This window comes from Chiloscyllium punctatum, chromosome 36 (genome assembly GCF_047496795.1).
Source record: "Chiloscyllium punctatum isolate Juve2018m chromosome 36, sChiPun1.3, whole genome shotgun sequence".
NCBI lineage: Eukaryota > Metazoa > Chordata > Chondrichthyes > Orectolobiformes > Hemiscylliidae > Chiloscyllium > Chiloscyllium punctatum.
The window spans coordinates 65,877,293-65,882,968 of NC_092774.1; the positions used below are offsets into that span (position 1 = coordinate 65,877,293).

Consider the following 5,676-nt stretch of genomic DNA (forward strand, 5'->3'; position numbering starts at 1 on the left):
ACCTCCACTAATTCTCCCCCCACATCGGCACGCCTTCCGATTTTGTAAAGTTGATCCTGCAACCCAAAACACTGCCAAATAAATTAACTGTTTGAATCAATCGAGGAACGGACTCCTCCAGATTGGCCAAGAACAAAAGGACGTCATCAGCATGATGTTAAAGATCAGCCATTTCAGAAAGTTATTTAAATGTAGAGCTTTTCTAAAAATAGGTGTGAATTCTGTCTGTGTCCCAATATCGAGTCAGACTGGCATTGTTGTTCAAAAAGCTCTGCGTTTAAATGAAGTTCTTGAAGGTAATTTAAAACAAGTTCTGGGATTAATGTACCAAAGAACAGAAGCCCATTCTAAAATATGAAAGATTTAATCTAAAATTGTTTAGTGAAGGACAGTTCCATGACCGTGGACTCCTTTGGCTATAAATTCTGTGATCATGATCTTATTGTCCACGACCACCCGATGAAAGAGCAGCACTCTGAAATGGAGTGATCAGTAAAAATGTCTCATTTGGATTCCCTAAGGTTAGAAATGGAAGCATATCTCTCCAAGGTTACAGTTTGATTTGCCCTTTCAACACTCTTGAAATGTAATGTGTTCCATTGTAGTGTTCAATTCTGATCCATTAAAATCAGTATCCAGTGTCATCTGAGTGCAGAACCCACTCAACTGACGGAACAAACAAAAACTTTTCGGTTTGCTTTTTAGATGTGACATCTTCTCTCCCTGCCTCTCTGGTGACCCAGCAGGACTACCAGAGCTGGAAGTACCACTCTCGAAATACGATTGCTGACCTACAGTTTTCTTGTGCTGCTGAACATAAGGATTTAAAAACTGCGATTTCCCCACGCAGGTGTGAAGCCTGCCGACTACAAAATGAGAAATGTCGTCAAAAAGAAAGAGAGACTGTTCCCTGGTTTCTTCTTTCAGATTCAAATCAGTGGAGGGTGAAAGATATTTCGCTCATGTTAGGACTGGTCGGGAATCTGCAACCCACTGCCTCTCAGGGTGGTACAAGCAGATACCCACAGAGCTGCTTTTGAGGCAGTGAGTCAAGTATTTGGAAATGAGATGAGAACAATGAGGGGCGTGAAGTCGTGATCGAAATGAAGCAGGCACCTGAGGACAAAGGTGCTATATTTGCCAGTGAAAGATACTGCTTCACAAAGTTGTACTATGGAAGGGAAGCAGTGACGGTGATTATCTTTGGCTGTTCACCTTGTGAATGTTCCCATTGCTGCGCATGTCCGTGTTAACATCAGAACTCTGCAGCATGGCGGTGTCAGGTACGCACAGTGCCAGGGCCGCAATGGATGACGCATCTGACTCCACCTACCTGTTTGAAATGCAGCTCACAGCTTCTTCACACACCCCAAATAATCTTTCTCATTGTCGTGAAGCGGGCATAAGGTTTGAATTCCCGATCTGCGGGAATGAGACTCTTTTCACTGTCTCGCGTCAGTGACTGTTCCTGAGAACATCAAAGTCAAGTCATAGCGTTGTCAGAGGAGGGGAAGCTGAAAGAGACCCACACGCTGCTCACGGGCACATTTCACTTTCCCCAACTCACCGCCCCAACCACTGCGGCTCCTGGGAGTGGAAAGGCAACAAACACCAAAACCCAGTCTCAGCTTTGTAAATCTTCAGGAAATAAGAAAAATGTTCATTCCTTCGGGTCTTCCATCCTGGGCTGACAGGGGTGATTTTAAATGGCTGTCCAGTCAGTGTCAATTCTTTTTGGCTGAAAATATCTTCCTTATCTCATCCCAGCATTTCTTGCCACAGAGACCCGTGCGGCAGAGTTCATGTATATATTTCCTTGCATGGTATTTTGTAATTAACATTCGTTTGCTGGTTGTTTGTATCGGGTATTTCAGGTTCATTAGCCGCTGTTCAAGTGTGTTGGTAGGTTTGTGGGCTACCATGATGCTGAGGGGTTTGAGTTGTCTGGACATCATTTAACAGATGTATTTAATGTAAGGTATTGCGGCTCGGGATTCTGCACACGTTGTGTCTGCTCGTGTCAATTTGTTGATGAGAAATCGGCATTCTGGGTTTATTGGGTAGGCAAAACTGAGGATTGGAGATGCTGGAAGCCAGATTTAGATCAGAGTGGTGCTGGAAAAGCACAACAGGTCAAGCAGCTTCCGAGGAGCAGGAAAATCGAAGTTTCCGGCAAAGGCCCTTCATCAGGAGTAGAGGTAGGACGCCTCCAGGTTGGAGAGATAAATTGGGGATGGGGGGTGTGCTGGGGCGAAGGTAGCAAAGAGTAAAATAGGTGAATGGTGGTGGGTATGGAGGCGATCGGTCAGAGAGGAGAGTGGAGCGGATAGGTGGGAAGGGAGCTTGGCAAGTAGAATAGGTCATGATGTCAGTGTTGAGCTGGAAGTTTAAAACTGAAGTAAGGTGCGGGGAGGGGAAATGAGGAAACTGGTGAAGTCCACATTGATGCCCTGGGGTTGAAGTGTTCTGAGGCGGAAGATGAGGTGTTCTTCCTCCAGGCGTCGGGTGGGGAGGGGGTGGCGGTGAAGCAGGCCCAGGACGTATGTGTCCTTGGCAGAGTGGGAGGGGGGGGTTTGAAATGTTGGGCATAGGACGATGGGGTTGATTGGTGCCGGTGTCCCGGAGATGTGACTTGACTCTCCAGTCTCCCCAAAGTTGTAGAGATCGCATCGGGAGCAATGGATGCAAAACATTACATTGGTGGATGTTCAGGTGAAAGTCTTCTTACCATCGCGGCACGGGTTCGATTCCCGGGCAGAGAAGCAATTCTCAGTAGAGCTAGCACAGAGCGTGCATATCTCCCTGGTGGTCTAGTGGTTAGGATTCGGCGCTCTCACCGCTGCGGCCCGGGTTCGATTCCCGGTCAGGAAACCAATTGTTTGCGTGTCTGTTGGCTACTAATTCTTCTTAAATGCGCTGTACAGTTATTTATTGATCTTCATAGTTCCTGGGTGCTGCAGTGTGTAGTGGATCGTTGAAATAGCTTCCTAATGCAGATTTGTTTGTATGTGTAGGGATGTTTGCTTCTGTAGTTAAGTTCTTTTTTCGCGTGCGTTGTTTTCCTGTAGAGGCTGTTTTGAATTTACCATTGACTGTTCGCTCTACTGTGACATCTAGAAATGGCACTTTGTTGTTGTTCTCCGCTTTTGTGAATTTTATGACAGTCAGGATATTATTGATGGTGTTGTACTTTTCCTCTAATTTGTTTCATTTTATGATGACAAAAGTATCATCGCTGGAGCGGACCCAAAGTTTGGATTGGATCGTTGGAAGGGCTGTTTGTTCGAGTCTCTGCATTATTGCTTCTGCTAGGAATCCTGATTCTGGTGGTTTCATGGGTGTTTCGTTGATTTGTTTGTCGGGCTTGTTATTGAATATGAAGTGGGTGGTAAGGTACAGCTCCACGAGCTTGACAGTGCTATCTTTGCTGATGAAGTTGATGCTGTCTTTGTGTCTTTGGTTCTTCGAGTAGTGTCTTCATTTTTCTTTGGCCACGTTTATGTTAATGGATGTGAACATGGCTGTATGTCAAAGGACAACATTATTCCATCCTCTTCTACCTTGGTGTCTTTGGTGTTCAAGAGTTCTTGGATAGAGTAACTGGAATGGTGCGAATCTTCGACTTGGTGTTTTAGTCTTCAGTGGGGGTCTTTGATTAGTCTGTATATTGGTGTTCCAAGTGGCCTGAGGGGGGCTCCTGGTTTGAAGAGGAGGAGAACAGCAACAAAGTGCCATTCCTAGATGTTACAGTAGAGCGAACAGTCAATGGGGAACTTCGAACTAGCGTGGACAGAAAGATAACACACACAAACCAAGTCCTTAATCACAGAAGCAATCATCCCAACACCCACAAACGAACCTGCAGCAGGACATTATTTCAACGAGCCAGTACACACTGCAGGACAGAGAAACTACGAAGAGCAGAAGAGAAAGACGTATATAGTGTATTTAAGGAGAAAGGGTACCCAATAAACCCATTCCGCCAATTTCTCATTGATGCTTCCAAGCTGACTCTCAAAAATTCGGTTTGTCCTTCCATTCTTTCCTATTTTATTTTGTGCGTTTTGAAAACTTTCCCAATCCTCTAACTGAGTGTTGGAGTTGGGAAGCTATGTTGTGGCTGTACAGGGCGTTGGAATATTGTGGAATAATTTTGGAATATTGTGTGCAATTCTCGTCTCCCTCCTATCAGAAGGATAATGTGAAATTTGAAAGGGTTCTGAAGCACCTATGGGTCAACAGAGGGGAGAGGCCCTTCTGCTGTCCTGAGTGCGGGAAGGCCTTTAGTGATTCCTCTGCAATGCTGACGGACCAGTTGGCCCACGCCAGGGACGTAAGTTCTCTGGCCCCAAATGCAAGATGGCCTTCTGCAGTTCTTCCCACCTGCTGAGACACCAGTGGGTCCACACCGAGGAGGGGCCGACCTTCTGCCCCGAGTGCAGGAAGGGTTTTGCTCTTTCCTCTGACCTGCTGGCCCACGAGTGGATCCACATGGGGGAGAGGTCGTTCAGTTGCCCTAAGTGAAGGAAGGCCTTCAGCAATTCCTCAGCCCTGCTTAACCACCAATCCGTCCACACTGGAGAGAAGCCATTTTCCTGCCCCGAGTGCGGGAAGGGCTTTACCCGCTCCTCCGCCCTGTTGAAGCACCAGTGTGTCCACAGCGGGGAGAGACCCTTCAGCTGGCACGAGTGTGGGAAGTGATTCATGTTTTCATGCAACTTGTGGAAGCACCAGCGGGGGCACCAACGCTCTCAGCAATCAGATCCCACCGGTGTTCTGCCTTGGGTCACCCCATGGACTAAACCTCCTGACACTTCTGACAGTGGGTGCAGTGGGAGTGTTGGTGAGCTGTTTTTGTTTTCTGCTGGACTGCAATTGCCTCCACCACCCCCCACAACCATAACCTCACTTTGACTCAGTGGCGTCACGGTACTCAGTGCTTAGCACTGTTGCCTCATGGCACCAGGAACTCAGGATGAATTCCACCCTTGGGGGCCTGTGTGCAATTTGTGGAGGATAGGAAAATGGATCTGACTGGGTTCCTCTTCGGAGGATCAGTGCAGATGTGATGGGCTGAAGGACCTGTTTCCACACTGTAGGATTTCTACGATCCTTTGAGCTTTGCTTTGAGAGGACACTGCTGCTCATTGAGCTCGGGACTGCACATTGGCAATGAAATGATCCAGAGAAACCTAAGACCACAAGATCATCGGAGCAGAAGTTAGGCCATTCGGCCCTTCAAGTCTACTCTGCCATTTGTTAGAGTAAAAAATTCAGATGAGATTCGCTACAGTGTGGAAACAGGCCATTTGTCCCGATAAGTCCAGAAGCGACCCGCTGAAGAGTAACGCACCCAGACCCATTTCTCTTTAACTAATGCACCTAACTCTATGGGCAATACAGCATAGCCAATCCACATGACCTGCACATCTTTGGACAGGACCCCCAGAGAAAACCCACGCAGACACTGGGAGAATGTGCAAACTCCTCACAGACAGCCACCCAAGGCTGGAATCAAACCTGGGTCCCTTGTGCTGTGAGGCTGAGCCAGTACATGTTGCAACCCGAAGTAGGCAAGCAGGAGGTTGGGAGAATACAGCAAGCCAGGCAGCACCAGGATATGGAGTAGTCAGCGTTTTGGGTATTAACCATTCTTCAGGACTGAAACGTTGACTT

The 5,676-nt window shown here is 47.3% G+C and overlaps 1 non-coding gene across 1 annotated transcript; it reads left to right on the forward strand.

Annotated features, from left to right (window-relative positions):
* The first annotated feature begins 2,799 nt into the window (after nucleotides 1-2,799).
* Nucleotides 2,800-2,871, forward strand: trnae-cuc (transfer RNA glutamic acid (anticodon CUC)). The gene has a single exon. It is a non-coding gene; the product is annotated as a tRNA-Glu (tRNA).
* The last annotated feature ends 2,805 nt before the right edge of the window (nucleotides 2,872-5,676 follow it).